Source organism: Callithrix jacchus, chromosome 16, assembly GCF_049354715.1.
Source record: "Callithrix jacchus isolate 240 chromosome 16, calJac240_pri, whole genome shotgun sequence".
Classification (NCBI taxonomy): domain Eukaryota; kingdom Metazoa; phylum Chordata; class Mammalia; order Primates; family Cebidae; genus Callithrix; species Callithrix jacchus.
Genome location: NC_133517.1, coordinates 52,451,714 through 52,469,867, shown reverse-complemented (window position 1 = coordinate 52,469,867; position 18,154 = coordinate 52,451,714). Strand labels below are relative to the sequence as shown.

Sequence of the window (18,154 nt, the reverse complement as noted above, 5' to 3'; positions counted from 1 at the left end):
TGCAGAGAAGGCCTTTGACAAAATTCAACAGCTTTTTTATGCTAAAAACTCTCAATAAACTAGGTATCAATGGAATTTATCTCAAAAGAATAAAAGATATTTATGACAAACCCACAGCCAATATCATACTGAATGGGCAAAAACTGGAAGCACTCTCTTTGAAAACTGGCACTAGACAAAAGTGCCCTCTCTCATCACTCCTATTCAACATAGTACTAGAAGTTATGGCCAAAGCAATCAGGCAAGAAAAAGAAAGAGAGGGTATTCAGTTAGGAAAAGAGGAAGTCAAATTATCTCTATTTGCAGACGACGTGATTGTATATTTAGAAGACCCCATTTTCTCAGCCCAAAATCTCCTTAAGATAATAAGCAATTCAGCAGTCTAAGGATACAAAACCAATGTGCAAAAATCACAAGCATTCCTGTACACAAATAACAGAAAGCCAAATCATGAGTGAACTTTAATTCACAATTGCTACAAAGAGAATAAATTAACTAGGAATACAACTAATGAGAGACGTGAAGAACCTCATAAAGGGTAACTACAAACCACTGCTCAAGAAAATAAAAGCAGACACAAACAGATGGAAAAACATTTCATGCTTATGGTTAGTAAGAATCAATATCATGAAAATGGCCATACTGCCCAAAGTAATTTATAGATTCAATGCTATACCCATCAAGCTACTATTGACCTTAAACTTCATTTGGAACCAAAAAAGAGCCCACACAGCCAAGAAAATTCTAAACAAGAACAAAGCTGGAGGCATCACACTACCTGACTTCAAACTATACTTCAAGGCTACAGTAATCAAAACAGCATGGTACTGGTACCAAAACAGAGATATAGACCAATGGAACAGAACAGAGTCCTCGTAAATACTGTCACACATCTACAACAATCTGATATTTGACAAACCTGACAAAGACAAGCAATGAGAAAAGGATTCCCTATTTAATAAATGGTGTTGAGAAAACTGGCTGGCCATGTGCAGAAATCAGAAACTGGACCACTTTCTTACACCTTATACAAAAAAGGTGGATTAAAGATTTAAATGGATGAATTAAAGATTTAAATATAAGACCTAACACCACAAAGAGCCTAGAAGAAAACCTAGGCAAAACCATTCAGGACATAGGAAAGGCCTGGACTTCATGACTAAAACACCAAAAGCAATGGCAACAAAATGGGATCTAATTAAACTTAAGAGCTTCTGCACAGCCAAAGAAACAATCATTAGAGTGAACTGGCAGCAAACAGAATGGGAAAAAATATTTGCAAGCTGCCCATCTGACAAAGGGCTAATATCCAAAATCTACAAAGAATTAAAACAAATTGGCAAGAGAAAACAAACAACCCCATCAGAAAGTGGGCAAAGGATATGAACAGGCAGTTTTCAAAAGAAGACATTTATGCAGTCAACAAACATATAAAAAATGTTCATCATCACTGGTCATTAGAGAAATGCAAATCAAAACCACATTGAGATACCATCTCACACCAATTAGAATGGCAATCATTGAGACATCAGGAGACAAAATATGCTGGAGAGGATGTGGAGAAATGGGAACATTTTTACACTGTCAGTGGGAGTGTAAATTAGTTTAACCATTGTAGAAGACAGTGTGGCGATTCCTCAAGGATCTAGAAATAGAAATACTATTTGACCCAGTAATCCCATTACTGGGTATATACCCAAAGATTATAAATTTTTCTATTATAAAAACATATGCACATGTATGTTTATTGTGGCACTGTTTACAATAGCAAAAACTTGGAACCAACCCAAATGCCCATGAATGATAGACTAGATAAAGAAAATATGGCACATATACACCATGGAATATTATGCAGCCATAAAAATGATAAGTTCATGTCCTTTGCAGGGAAATGGATGAATCTGGAATCCATCATTCTCAGCAAACTGAAAACCAAACACCACATGTTCTCACTCATAAGTGGGTGTTGAACAATGAGAACACATGGACACAGGGAGGGGAACATCAAACACTAGGTCCTATTAGGGGGAAGGGGGGTTAAGGGAGGGATAGCAGCGGGTGGGAGGATTGGGGAGGGATAACATTAGGAGAAATATTTAATATAGGTGATGGGGGATGGATGCAGCAAACCGTCATGGCATGTGTATACCTATGTAACAATCCTGCAAGATCTGCCCATGTATCCCAGAACTTAAAAATATATTTAAAAAATGGTTAATTAAATGTTTTGTAAACTTATAAAAAAAGTAATACCAATCATAAATGTTTCAAAATGTAGAAGTCATATAATTTTAGGTAAGGTCACTGCCTGTTTGATATATCTATAAAAGAGATGCTCCACTTTTACTGTTCCCTAAAGAACTGCCTGTCTACACATGGTCATTATGAGTATACTTTCTGTCTTTTCTATTCCATAGTTTTAAAGATTTTGCTAACATAATGGTTAGATTTTGAACTTGATAATTTTAAATGTAAATGTTTATAAAGAAGTTATCTGACCCAAGGCTCTATTTCCAATGGTCTTTCTTTGAAATTTAACAGAAATGCTTTTCTTTTAAATAAAAGTCCAAGTTTTAATATAATTTTGGAAATTTTTATAGCATAATTTTTACTTTATCTTCTACTTTTATAATAAGTGAGCCAAGTTCAGATCAGAACCAAGTATATAAATTATCTTCGGGTCCTTTTTTGGTTGATAAATGGCATGGATCCTTCATTTCTCAGTATGGAGGTAAAGCCTTTTATACTTCGTTGTATATTTTTATGAGTATTATTTTTATAAATCATATGTCTTTCTTTTATATAACATCTCTCTGAAAATTTTCTTTGTTGTATCATGTAAGTACATAGATTTTGTAAGCACATTTATGATTTTGATAATAATGCTTTGCATTTTTATCATTGTGGAGTGGACTCCACAGGGAAAACCCAGCAATTTGTAGGGTTTCCTTAGGCATCAGCATCGGACTCCCACAACAGCAGGTAACAGAGGACCCTGGGCCATCTCCAACACTGATCTAATCCCCAGGGGCTCTGAAGTCAATCCAGGATGGCATAACATTACTCCTTGGTCCTAAACATCCCCCAGATGGCTGTAAAGCTAAAAAATTTTATTACCGAGTACATATATATAACTATCCATAGATGCGAGGTCTCTATGTGGTAATTTTTTATTCTTTTCTATCCTGGGAAAGGAATTACTTTATGGAAATTAACAATATTGTTGAATGGATTATCTATACAATGGGCATTGTTTTTGTGCTGCCCTTGTTCACTGAAATACCAGCTCATGTGCAGTGGGGATGTGGAGCAATGCCTATTTACTTCTATTGGATTAATTTTGTATTGTATCTTCAAAGGTAAAACAAGTTTGAATGATTTCCCCATCCTTTAGGCATTTTTTTAATATCAAAAGAAAAACCACTATAAATGGTGTAAATTTGAAACTGGCTTATTCCTTTTCCAGTTGTTTATAAATGTGAAACATTTTTTATACCCTATTAAGGAAAGGCTGTAGCATGGTTCCAGAGTTCAGAAGGTAGACCAGAGTTTCTCACAGTTGGTATTGGACTTTGTGGCCAGATAATTCTTTCACCTTTCTTTTTCCTGAAGGGGGCGCTGTCTTGTATATTGTAAAATGCTTAGCAGCATTCCTGGCTCCTGTCTTCTACCCACTAGATACCAATAGTAACTACCCACTCCAGTTGTGATGAAAAACAGACAATGCCAGATGTTACCTGGGAGCCACATGAGCCTAGGTCAAGAACACTGGCCTAGACAAATATAGATTAAATGAGGGAAGTAGATCGAAAAAGTATTGGCTTTTTTTTTTTTTTTTGGAACACAAACGCCAGTATATTTTATGTGCACAAATGTGAAAAGGAAGAGACAGAGGGACCAATGGAGACACAGAGAAGGCAATGGGTGCACAAATCATCGTGTGTCTTTCTCAACAGCTGCCCAGCTGGGAGACGGTCCAACCCACTTCAGAGGACCTTTAGGAGAGCTGGGCCTGCAGCTCCTCCAGGTCTGGGTGGCCCCAGGGTGGAAGGCATGCTCCCTGCCATGGCTCCTCTAAGGGCTGGGCCTCTCACCTGTCTGCACCCCAGGGTAATGCCTGCACAGTCCAGGGCTTCATAAATGCAGATTCTCATGAACTGACCCACTCAGCAGCTGCCTCCCCAAGAGACCCATGCAGAGTGAGGGACCAGGACAAAAGGGCCTCATGGGAGCTCCCTAGGTATTATTTCTGTGAATAAGCATAGGCCATTGTGACTCACTGGCATTGAAGAGGGGACAGGGCACATGGGATAGGATGCCTTGCAGACATCAGAAGCAGTTCAACCATGCAGGGTAGCACATTGCAATCTGTAACTCAGAGATGCTGCCATGTCCAGTGGAGAGATGCCCAGGACACCAGAGTTTCACGAACAGCAGGCAAACACTCCCCACTAGCACCCTTAATGCTTGGCAGGGCTGGGATTATTCCAAACTTCGAGTCCCTGGGCACTGAGGGATTGGGGCCCTGTACCCAGAAAAGCAAGAGTTGAAGTCTGGGCTATCCCTGGTGAGATCTGAACCCGTAGATCCTGTGGTCAGGGCATGGGTTGTTGCCTTCCTTTGCTGGAGGTTTGATGCCCTATGAAGGCCAGTTGGAGCAATGGGACACCTAGATTGAGCAGAAACACAATGCTGGATGTTGCCAGGCACACAGGTGTACCCCAAGACCTCCTGCACTTTGGAGCTTATAGGATCCAGAGAGTAAATGGTGCCAGGGAATGCCCACAAGACAACATCTGGAGCAGCAAGACCTGGTAGACTATTCAAGGGCTTGCTCTGGCTGAGAATAGCTGGTCACTGGACTCAGTTGTGAAATGGGGGTGTAAAGATCAGTAGTGGGGTCTAGGAGCCCACATGGAAGGCCTGAAGGGGTGCTGGGAGACAGAGACAACATGGAGTTGGGGAGAGAACCAAAGAGACAATTGCCCAGAGAGAACAGGGAAGCCGGACAATATTCGATCCCACGGGCACCTACCACAGGGACAGTGACCTGCAGCTGGAGCGCATCAACGTGTACTATAATGAGGCCACCGGCAGCAAGTACGTGCCCCGCGCAGTCCTCGTGGATCTGGAGCCCAGCACCATGGGCTCCATGCACTCTGGGCCCTTCCGGCAGATCTTCCGGCCAGACAACTTCGTTTTCGGTCAGAGTGGTGCTGGGAACAACTGGGCCAAGGGGCATGACACAGAAGGAGCAGAGCTGGTGGACTCGGTGCTGGACATTGTGTGGAAGGAAGCTGAGAGCTGTGACTGCCTGCAGGGTTTCCAGCTGACCCACTCCTTGGGTGGGGGGACTGGGTCTGAGATGGGTACCCTCCTTATCAGCAAGATCTGGGAGGAGTGCCCAGACAGAATCATGAGCACGTTCAGTGTGGTGCCCTCCCCCAAGGTGTCAGACACTCTGGTGGAGCCCTACAATGCCACCCTCTCAGTCCACCAGCTCGTAGAGAACACAGATGAGACCTACTGCATCAATAATGAAGCTCTCTATGACATTTGTTTCAGAACCCTCAAGCTGACAATGCCCACCTACAGGGACCTGAACCACCTGGTGTCTGCCACCATGAGTTGGGTCACCACCTGCCTTAGCTTCCCAGGCCAGCTCAATGCTGACCTGTGCAAGCTGGCCATGAACATGGTCCCATTCTCCCACCTGCACTTCATGCCTGGCTTTGCCCCGCTGACCAGCCAGGGCAGCCAGCAGTACTGGGCCCTGACAGTACCCGAGCTTACCCTGCAGATGTTTGATGCCAAGAACATGATGGTGGCCTGTGACCCCCGCCATGGCCGCTACCAGATGGTGGCCGCCACCTGATGGTGGCCGCCGTGTTCAGGGACTGCATGTCCATGAAGGAGGTGACGAGCAAATGCTTAATGTCCAAAATAAGAATAGCAGCTACTTTGTCGAGTGGATCCCCAGCAACGTGAAAAGGCTGACTGTGGTATCCCGCCCTGGGGGCTAAAAATTTCCGCCACCTTCATCCGCAACAGCACAGCCATCCAGAAGCTGTTCAAGCGCATCTCGGAGCAGTTCACCGCCATGTTCCAGTGCAAGGCCTTCCTGCACTGATACATGGGCACAGGCATGAACGAGATGGGAGTTCACCAAGGCTGAGAGCAACATGGACGACCTGGTGTCCGAGTACCAGCAGTACCAGGACACCATGGCCGAGGAGGAGGCTTGAGGAGGAGGTGGCCTATAGCCTCCAGTCACCAGGAAAGCAGGGAAGCGGTGTGAACTCTTTATTCACTCCCAGCCTGTCCTCTGGCCTGTCCCACTGCGTGTGCACCTGCTGTTTTCCCTTTCATACTCCATGCTGTACAGACACCACCATTAAAGGTTTTTCATAATAAAAAAAATATTGTTTTACCTGATATTATATGTAAGCATTTACTTTGTATTAAAACACTCGAAGTGAACTAATAGATAGCATGTGGGATCAAAGTGGTATAAAAGAAAAAATACGGGAGGGGACTCAAGATGGCGCTGTGAGAACAACCCAGGATTGGAGCCCGCGTTGAATTCGCAAACGGTGAGTCAGTGCTGCATTTCCAGACTGATCTTTGTTGCCCACAGAACGGGGAAACTCCCAAGTATAAAAAGACACGGGACGCCAGGCAGTAGGTCTGCCTGGCGAAGCCGGCAGCCGGGGCGGCGGCGGCCGGCCCTACCCAGCAATCCCCACAGGGCGCGCTTGTCCGGGTGCCTTGTTGAACCGGCAACCTGAGACTTGAGAGGGCTGGACTTGAGACTGAACGAGACTTGCACAGTAGCCCAGCCCAGGGGATTGCAGGGACAGATCGTTTGGGATACCCAGTGGGACGAACAAAACCGCGATTTCAAACTATCCCGGGCAGACGGTCCGAGATGCTCTGTGGGGGAGGGGCGTCCACCACTACGGAGGCAACCTGCCCCAACTGATATACACGCCCACTGCTGAGGCAGCCAGCCGTTGCCGAGGCTACCCGCCCCAACTGAGATACACGCCCACTGCTGAGGCAGCCAGCCGTTGCCGAGGCAACCTGTCCCTACTGAGATACACGCCCACTGCTGACGCAGCCTGCCGTTGCCGAGGCAACCCGTCCCTACTGAGATACACGCCCACTGCTGATGCAGCCTGCTGTTGCTGAGGCAACACGCTACAACGAAGAGACTCCGCCGCAGGGCGTGGCGGAGACCACAGCAGAGCCCGCAGGAACAGCGCGAATCACACAACAGCTGGGCGGAGCCTCGGCAGCCAAACAGTGGCTAGTCTGCCTTTGAGCTGGGCAGGACACCTGATCGGACATCCAAAAATAAAGCCCAAACCCCTCAACACAGAGCATTTGAGAAAAAAAAAAAGGGTTGTTTAATGAGCTGTGTTGCAGCAGAATCAAACATAGCAGCCTAACAGCCCTGAATGAACAACAGAGTGCACAGCTCAGCAATTAAACCCCTATAAAGTACAAACTGTCTCCTCAAGCAGCTCCCTGACCCCTCTATATCCAAAAGACTGTCATTAGGCAGGCATCATCCTGGGACAAAGAGAGCAGAAAAAAAAACTGGTAGCATCCCTTGCTGTGCCACGGCTACTAGAGGTGCACCCCAGACAAGCAGGGTCTGGAGCGGACCTCAACAGTCGTACAGCGAAGGGGCTAGACTGGTAGAAGGAAAACCAAGCAACAGAAATACTTCATCATCAACATTCTGGGTGTCCACTCAGAGACCCAAACGAAAAGTCAGCAACTACGCAGACGACCAGCGGACAAATCCACAAAGATGGGAAGAAATCAGCGCAAAAAGGAGGAAAACACCCGAAACCAGAACACATCGTCTCCTAGAAAGGACCAAGACTCCTCACCAGCAAGGGAACAAAGCTGGACGGAGAATGACTGTGATGAAATGACGGAATTAGACTTCAGAAGATGGATAATGAGAAACTTTTGTGAGCTAAAAGATCATGTATTAAATCAATGCAAAGAAACTAAGAACCTTGAAAAAAGATTTGAAAAAAGATTCGAGGAAATGATAACAAGAATGGATACCTTAGAGAGGAATATGAATGAATTAAAGGAGCTGAAAAACACAATACGAGAACTTCGCGAAGCAAACGCAAGTTTCAATAGCCGAATTGACCAAGCAGAAGAAAGAATATCTGAAGTCGAAGACCAACTCAATGAAATAAAACGAGAAACCAAGATCAGAGAAAAAAGCGCAAAAAGGAATGAACAAAGTCTCCAAGAAATGTGGGACTATGTGAAAAGACCTAACCTACGTTTGATAGGTGTACCAGAAGGGGACGAAGAGAATGAATCCCAGCTGAAAAATACTCTTCAGGACATCATCCAGGAAAATTTCCCCCACCTAGCAAGACAAGCCAACACTCAATTGCAGGAAATACAGAGAACACCACAAAGATATTCCGCAAGAAGAGCAACCCCAAGGCACATAATCGTCAGATTCAACAGGGTTGAAATAAAGGAGAGAATACTAACGGCAGCCAGAGAGAAAGGTCGGGTCACCCACAAAGGGAAGCCCATCAGACTCACAGCAGATCTCTCGGCAGAAACACTACAAGCCAGAAGAGAGTGGGGGCCAATATTCAACATTCTTAAAGAAAAGAACTTTCAACCCAGAATTTCATATCCAGCCAAACTGAGCTTCAGAAGTGAAGGAAGAATAAAATCCTTTGCGAACAAGCAAGTACTCAGAGATTTTGTCACCACCAGGCCTGCTTTACAAGAGCTCCTAAAAGAGGCACTACACATAGAAAGGATGAATCAGTACCAGCCATTCCAAAATCACACTGAATGCTAAAGAGCTTCAACATAATGAAGAATCTACAACAACTAACAGGCAAAACAGCCACTTAGCATCAAAATGGCAGTATCAAATTCACACATAACAATATTAACCCTAAATGTAAATGGACTAAATGCACCAATCAAAAGACACAGACTGGCAAATTGGATAAAAATCCAAAACCCATCAGTGTGCTGTATCCAGGAAACCCATCTCACATGCAAGGATACACAAAGGCTCAAAATAAAGGGATGGAGGAAGATTTACCAAGCTAATGGAAAGCAAAAAAAAAGCAGGAGTTGCAATTCTCATCTCTGATAAAATAGACTTTAAAGCAACAAAGATCAAAAGAGACAAAGAAGGCCATTACATAATGGTAAAAGGATCGATACAACAAGAAGAGCTAACGATCCTAAACATATATGGACCCAACACAGGAGCACCCAGATACATAAGGCAAGTTCTTAATGACTTACAGAAGGACTTAGACTCCCACACAATAATAGTGGGAGACTTTAACACTCCACTGTCAATACTAGACAGATCAACCAGAAAGAAAATCAACAAGGATACCCAGGGCTTGAACTCAGACCTGGAGCAAGCAAACCTGGTGGACATTTACAGAACTCTCCACCCCAAATCCACAGAATACACATTCTTCTCAGCACCACATCACACCTACTCTAAAATTGACCACATAATTGGAAGTAAAGCACTGCTCAACAAATGCAAAACAACTGAAATCATAACAAACAGCCTCTCAGACCATAGTGCAATCAAGTTAGAACTCAGAATACAGAAACCGACCCAGAACCGCACAGCTTCATGGAAACTGAACAACTGGCTCTTGAATGTTGACTGGGTAAACAACGAAATGAAGGCAGAAATAAAGAAGTTCTTCGAAACCAATGAGAATGAAGACACAACGTGCCAGAACCTCTGGGACACATTTAAAGCAGTCTCTAGAGGAAAGTATATAGCAATAAGTGCCCATATGAGGAGAATGGAGAGATCCAAAATTGACACCCTATCGTCAAAATTGAAAGAGCTAGAGGACCAAGATCAAAAAAACTCAAAACCCAGCAGAAGACAAGAAATTACTAAGATCAGAGCTGAGCTGAAGGAGATTGAGACACGAAAAACCCTTCAAAAAATCAATAAATCCAAGAGCTGGTTTTTTGAAAAGATCAACAAAATAGACAGACCACTAGCCAGATTGATTAAAAAGAAAAGAGAGAACAACCAAATAGATGCAATAAAAAATGATAAAGGGGAAATCACCACAGATTCCACAGAAATTCAAACCATCATCAGAGAATATTACAAACAACTCTATGCACATAAACTAGTAAACCTGGAAGAAATGGATAAATTCCTGGACTCCTGTGTCCTCCCAAGCCTAAACCAGGAGGAAGCTGAAACTATGAATAGACCAATAACAGGGTCTGAAGTTGAGGCAGCAATTAAGAGCCTACCTCACAAAAAAAGCCCAGGTCCAGATGGGTTCACAGCCGAATTCTACCAGACACACAAGGAGGAGCTGGTACCATTCCTTCTAAAACTATTTCAAACAATCCAAAAAGAGGGAATCCTTCCCAAATCATTTTATGAGACCAACATCATCCTGATACCAAAACCCGGCAGAGACCCAACGAGAAAAGAAAACTTCAGGCCAATATCCATGATGAACATAGATGCAAAAATCTTCAATAAAATATTGGCAAGCCGATTGCAACAGCAAATCAAAAAACTTATTCATCATGATCAAGTAGGATTCATCCCAGGGATGCAAGGCTGGTTCAACATACGCAAGTCTATCAACGTAATTCACCACATAAACAGAACCAAAAACAAAAACCACATGATTATCTCAATTGACGCAGAGAAGGCATTTGACAAAATTCAACAGCCCTTTATGCTAAAAACCCTCAATAAACTCGGTATCGATGGAATGTATCTCAAAGTAATAAAAGCTATTTATGACAAACCAACAGCCAATATCATACTGAATGGGCAAAAACTGGAAGCATTCCCTTTGAAATCTGGTACTAGACAAGGATGCCCTCTCTCACCACTCCTATTCAATATAGTACTGGAAGTTCTAGCCAGAGCAATCAGGCAAGAAAAAGAAATAAAGGGTATTCAAATAGGAAAGGTGGAAGCCAAATTGTCTCTATTTGCAGACGACATGATAGTATACCTAGAAGACCCCATCGCCTCAGCCCAAAAACTCCTGAAACTGATAAACAACTTCAGCAAAGTCTCAGGATATAAAATCAATGTGCAAAAATCACAAGCATTCGTCTACACCAATAACAGACTTAAAGAAAGCCAAATCAAGAGCGAACTGCCATTCGCAATTGCTACAAAAAGAATAAAATACCTTGGAATACAACTCACAAGGAACGTAAGGGACCTCTTCAAGGAGAACTACAAACCACTGCTCAGTGAAATCAGAGAGGACACAAACAGATGGAGAAACATTCCATGTTCATGGTTAGGAAGAATTAATATCGTGAAAATGGCTATACTGCCCAAAGTAATTTACAGAATCAACGCTATCCCCATCAAGCTACCATTGACTTTCTTCACAGAACTGGAAAAAACTACTGTGAACTTCATATGGAACCAAAAGAGAGCCCGCATAGCCAAGTCAATTCTAAGCAAAAAGAACACAGCGGGGGGCATCACACTACCGGATTTCAAACTATACTACAAGGCTACAGTAATCAAAACAGCATGGTACTGGTACCAAAACAGAGATATAGACCAATGGAACAAAACAGAGGCACCGGAGGCAACACAACATACATACAACTATACAATCTTTGATAAACCTGACAAAAACAAGCAATGGGGAAAGGATTCCATGTTTAACAAATGGTGTTGGGAAAACTGGCTAGCCATGTGCAGAAAGCAGAAACTGGACCCCTTCCTGACACCTTACACTAAAATTAACTCCAGATGGATTAAAGACTTAAACATAAGACCTGGCACCATAAAAACCCTAGAAGGAAATCTAGGCAAAACTATCCAGGACATAGGAGTAGGCAAGGACTTCATGAACAAAACACCAAGAGCATTGGCAACAAAAGCCAAAATAGACAAATGGGACCTAATGAAACTCCACAGCTTCTGCACGGCAAAAGAAACAGTCACTAGAGTGGATCGGCAACCAACAGAATGGGAAAAAATTTTCGCAGTCTACCCATCTGACAAAGGGCTGATATCCAGAATTTACAAACAACTCAAGCAGATTTACAGGAAAAAAACAAACAAGCCCATTCAAAAGTGGGCAAAGGATATGAACAGATACTTTACAAAAGAAGACATATATGAGGCCAACAATCATATGAAAAAATGCTCATCGTCACTGGTCATCAGAGAGATGCAAATCAAAACCACATTGAGATACCATCTCACGCCAGTTAGAATGGCGATCATTAAAAAATCTGGAGACAACAGATGCTGGAGAGGATGTGGAGAAAAAGGAACACTTTTACACTGTTGGTGGGAGTGTAAATTAGTTCAACCATTGTGGAAGACAGTGTGGCGATTCCTTAAGGCCTTAGAAATAGAAATTCCATTTGACCCAGCAATCCCATTACTGGGTATATATCCAAAAGACTATAAATCGTTTTACTATAAGGACACATGTACCCGAATGTTCATTGCAGCACTGTTTACAATAGCAAAGACCTGGAATCAACCCAAATGCCCATTGATAATAGACTGGATTGGAAAAATGTGGCACATATACACCATGGAATATTATGCAGCAATCAGAAATGATGAGTTCGTGTCGTTTGTAGGGACATGGATGAATCTGGAAAACATCATCCTCAGCAAACTGACACAAGAACAGAAAATGAAACACCGCATATTCTCACTCATAGGTGGGTGATGAAAAATGAGAACACATGGACACAGAAAGGGGAGTACTAAACACTGGGGTCTATTGGGGGGAAAAGGGGAGGGCCAGTGGGAGGGGGAGGTGGGGAGGGATAGCCTGGGGAGAAATGCCATATGTGGGTGAAGGGGAGAAGCAAAGCAAAGCACACTGCCATGTGTGTACCTACGCAACTGTCTTGCATGCTCTGCTCATGTACCCCAAAACCTATAATCCAATAAAAAATTAAAAAAAAAATACGCCCAAATAATTTAATTCTAGAGAGGAAAAAAGGCTGAGTTCGGTAGCCTCTGACAGTTGGTAATATTGAATTTCATGTTATTTCACATCTTTCCAATAATGAGGCTAATGTTATTACTCGCATTGTCTAAAAGAAGAAGCTGAAGCACTGAGTTCAGTAACTTGCTGAAGATCTCAGCTAGTCAGTCAAGACATAGGTATTTAATCAAAGTCTTTCTGACTCCAGGGAGCGTGCTTTTTCTACCATATCATCTGCATTACTGTGTCATGAGCACAGTGACAGAAAGTTGACTGTGGCCTCTTGGAGAGGACATGGTGTGGTGAGAAAGGCAGTGGCTAAGGAATAAGAGGATTTAAGACACGCTCAGGCACTGCCACATCCTTGGCACCATCATTATTAGTGGCTTTGGTTAGTTATTGACATCTCTGTGAACTTAGCTGAAGTCCCTTTTAGGTTTATAATACTGTAATTTCCTCTTGTAACAAGTCATCTTTGCCAACGGCAAAGTATAAGTTAGTGACCAGGTGAAAAACTCATTATCTATCCAGACATTTTCCAATATAGAATAAAATGGGTAGAAAATAAAACTGAAGGAGATAAAAGGATAAAATGCAAATCATATGTTGTATGCCCTGCATTAGATGCCTTCCAGTTAATGAATTCAGTTAATCTCTGCTTGATGAAGCAAACTATTTATCTCTCTAATTTTTTAATTAAGAAATTGGTAGCATTTTCTTTGATACTGGGAAGCTGTTATTTTTCTCTCCTACTTCAGTTGACGTAATGATTGCCACTTGGCAATTTACCAGTTACCAAGTGGTAAAATGATTTAAGGTAACCTTAGGTCCAGGAGCAGTGGCTCACCCCTGTAATCCCAGCATTTTGAAAGGCCAAGGTGGGCTGATCACTTGAGCTTAGAAATTTGAGACCAGTCTGGTCAACATGGCAAAACCCTGTCTCTACAACAAAACACAATAATTAGCCAGGTTTGGTGGCACACACCTGTGGTCCCTGCTACTTGGGAAGCTAAGGTAGGAGAATCATCTGAGCCTGGGAGATCAAAGTTGTAGTGAGCCATGATCACACCACTGCGTTTGAACCTGGGTGACAAAGCAAGACCCTGTATCCAAAAATAGTTAACATTAATAGTAAGAAAAAAATTTGATTAACACTTTGAAAGTGAGACATGATTATTCAATTAATGTTTTCTTTTTCAAAATAAGTGGCCTATGATCTCATCTATGAAATCTAATACCTGATTTAAAATATGATAAATATTTTCACTGAATGAATACACTTTGACTACAAAAGCCAGTAAATATTTTATTTTTTTATTTTCATAGATTTGAAAACTGTGGAATTTTCATTGTTATGCTGGGGGTAATTTTGAAACTTTGTTGAGGTCTGCAGTTGTATTTGTCTTCCTTCTTTTGGCTTTTGGACTCAGCTTTTATGTCCCCTTGAATTTTTAGGTAAGGCAATTGTATGAGTAGTTGATTTTGTCACTGTGAATTATGGAAATATATATTTATATGTAAATGTGAATAGTCTGGGAAATTCATAATTAACAACAGTATTTTAATACTTTCGTTTTTTTCATCTGCTGTCTTTCCAGTGATTTTAGAAAAATCATTTTCCTTTTTTGAACGCTACAAAAAAATAGGGTCTTGTTCAGTAAATTTTTCCATTGTCAAAAGTTTAGGCCAGACGTGGTGGCTCATGCCTGTCATCCCAGCTACTTGGAAGGCTAAGGCAGGAGAACCATTTGAACCCAGGAGGTAGAAGTTGCAGTGAGCTGAGATTGCACCATTGTACTCCAGCCTGGACAAAAAGAGCAAAACTCACCTCAAAAAGAAAAAACAAATAATTTATTCTTTATGCAACAAAGATACTGTAAGATTTATTGCTGAGGTAAAATGAGGAAACTGAGGCAAGTATAAAAAAGTGAGAAGCTAATTTATTCAGCTCCCAGGAAAGCTTCGGTGGTCCAAGGGGGGCCAGAGAAGTCACGCCCAGCTGTTCAGGGCATGGGGTTTTATAGGGAGGGCAGGCAATTGATTGGGTATTGGGGAAACAAAGAGAAGGCATTTCTATTGGCTGTTGAGGAGCAGGAAGTACATGGAGTTAAAGTAGGAAGTACATGAAATTGTCATTGGTAGGTGGGTGGGACTTTGGGTATGCGAGCCTGCCGGGGGCATATGGGGCAGGCTGTTGCCAGGCAGGGTATGGTGGGGCTTCTTTAAAAATTTTTCTGCAGGGTTTTTTTAACAGAGGGCTAAAGGTTGGGTGCATAATTTAGTGCTGAGTGTGGGCTTGGGTATGGTATGCAGAGGCGGGTGCAGGGGAAGCCATGTGGTGAGGCCAGATAATGAGCTCTGGTGATGACACAGTTATCAGGCGCAGAGAGTGATGAATGTGTCCGTTTGACTCCCAGCAAGGCAACCGGCCTTACATTCTGAACTTTTTGGTGATATAGGATACCGTTTTTTTCCTCTGGCTACTTCCTGCTGAACAGGGGCAGAGTCAGAGAGGGGGGTCAGTTGGCTGGTGCCTCAGTGAGTCGGATGGAGGGGTGAAGCAGCATTTGATTCGCAGCTACCCTGGAAATTTCCCTTATGCGAGCTTGTAAAAACCTGAGAAAGAAAGGGGCTAGCATTAGCAAAAGACAAATTACAATAATGGGAGTGATGATAGGGGTTAGCCAGGTAAGTATGGGGGATTCCCACCAGTTAAGAGAAGAGGCTGGTGTACTCTGTTTTCTTTGGAGGTCTTCTTGAAGACGATAGAGAGTGTTGACATTTTCTTCCACTAAACCAGTTTCATTAATGTAATAACAACATTGTTCTTGGAGAAACAAGCAGGTACCTCCTTTTTCTGCTGTTAACAGGTCTAGGGCCCTCCAATTTTGGAGAGTTACCCTAGCCAGTGATGTGATTTGTCATTGGAGGGATGCCAGAGAGGCGGCTGATGCCTCAATGGCCACCAGAGTTTGTCCTCTAGTTGTGTGGATAAGGTGACATTGTAGCTTAGGGCACCACTACTTATTCTAGCTGCTTCTAGAGAAGATGCTAAGGAGAGGCTAACCACTAGTGGGAGGAACACTGCTCATTTACTCTGGTCGTTTGGGGACAGAGTGACCAGGGATAAGAACTCAGCTTGTCCCTATAATTTTAACTGTAAGACTAAGGTGGCTGGCACAAAAGGGAAGGGAAGAGAAGAGAAGAGAGGTATCTATAACTTTTGTTAGAGTTTTATTGTACTAAAAGTACCCCCCTGGAGGTGCATAGAGGGTGGAGGTTACCTTTACTGTAATATTGCAGTTGGAGTCATTGATGGTTCTGTAGCAGAAAGAGAGACTTTGAGAGTGTACCTTAAATAGGGGGATATCTGTTAAGGGGGTTTAGGCTGCCTTGTAGGTGATTGTGACAGGTTGAACCTAGTTTGGAGGGGAACTGCAGCAAAGTGGGGGTTATTGAGAGAGGCACATAAAAAGCAGTTGGTGAAATTTGTGGATTTGGCTAAATTTAACATGTTGATACTTTGTTGGACTAGAGTTAGCCAGCAGAAAGGTTGGGAGGTGGTGGTTAGGGGTTTGAAATGGTTAGTTAAGATGGCTTTATTTTGTAGGATGATATTGCTTAAATAGGTTACTGAGGTGACTGTCAGCTATGCTTTAGAGGGGGATACCTGGTACCCCAAGACTTAAGAAAATTAAGGAGGATAGTGGTATGTTGCTGTGACATAAAGAGGGAGGGGCTACAAAGTAACAGGTCATTCACATACTGGAGAAGGAGACTGGGTTGAAGGGGGCAAGAACTGAGGTCAGTCGCTAATATTTGTCTGGAAATGTGGGGGCTGTCCCTAAAGTCCTGAGGTGGGACTGTCTAGGTTAACTGTTGTGACAGGTTAGTGTTTGGATTGGTCTACATGAAGGCAAAAAGGAAGTAAGACTCTGGGTGAAGGGGAATGGTAAAAAAAAAAAAGGCGTCCTTCAGGTCTAGGACTGGAAAATGAGTGGTTGTGGAGGGAATGTTGGATAATAGGGCATGAGGGTTGGAGACCACTGGGTGGTACTACCGCCCAGGGGGTACTACCACCCAGGAGTACTACCGCCTCCTTGATAAGGTGTAGATCTTGGACTAGACGGTAGTCACCAGATGCCTTTTGGACTGGTAAGATAGGAGTATTACAAGGAGAACTGGTGGGGATAAGGAGTCCTTGGGCTAAAAGTTGAGTGATGATTGGTTTCAGGCCTTGACGGTAGTTTTTTGAGATGGGAAACTGAGGACGGGAGGGAATGTGGGTAGGGTTTTTCGAGAAATATTTTAACTGGTATGTAATGTGTGGCCACTACAGGCTTGGAGGTATCTCATACTGAGGAGCTAACTACCTCAGGAGGGATAGGGGGTTGAGGTGAAAAGTTATGACCGGGTGCATTACCAGTTAGGGTTAGTACTAGAAGATGGGTGGGGATGAGGTTGACTGTGAGGGGCCAGTGAGTTGGAGGGTGGCCCTTAAGGTTACAGGCTAAGGGAGGAGTCTGATTGGGGCAGGAGGGCTTTCCATCAATTCCCATAACTGACACCTGGGAAGGTGTGTTAGGTCCTGAGTAGGAAGGCAATACAGAATTGGTAGTCCCCATGTCCACCAAGAAGGAAATGGACTTACCTGCTACCTGTAGCATTACACTGGGCTTGGCAAGGGTGATATGGGTCTCTGAGTCTGGGCCACATCAGTCGTCCAGGAGGCCAAGGAGTTCAAACGAAGGGACTGCATCCTTCAGACTGGCCTGCCCCTCACATGGAGGTGCGGGGAGTGAGCCTGTAGTCCGGGACGGGCAGTCTATCTTCCAGTGTCCAGTCTGTTTGCAGGTAGGACAGGGTCCCGGGGCTGGACATAAACGGGGCACTGTCAGGCCCAGTGCCCCTCATGGCTGCACTTGAAACAGGGCCTGGGCAGAACCTTTGAAGCAGTCTGGGTGGGTCCAGATAGTCCTGAGGGACCCTTTTGGGGGGGATCTGACAGTCCCCTTACACCAGATGCTTGGTAAGCCAGCCTCAGAGCTGCTACAAGAGCTTGGGTTTATAGGCTCACATGTTGGTGTAGCTGGGTCTGGCAGATGGCCTCAGGTTTTTCCTCTCGGCCATTAAAAACTTTAAAT

General features: G+C 43.4%; 1 long non-coding RNA gene and 1 pseudogene across 2 annotated transcripts in view; one reads left to right on the top strand and one right to left on the bottom strand.

Moving 5' to 3' along the window:
* Positions 1–18,154, bottom strand: part of LOC144579738 (uncharacterized) — a 203,733-nt gene that overhangs the window by 144,724 nt on the left and 40,855 nt on the right. The gene's annotated exons all lie outside the window — the stretch shown is intronic.
* LOC118148315 (tubulin beta-4B chain pseudogene) lies at positions 5,087–6,383 on the top strand (annotated as a pseudogene).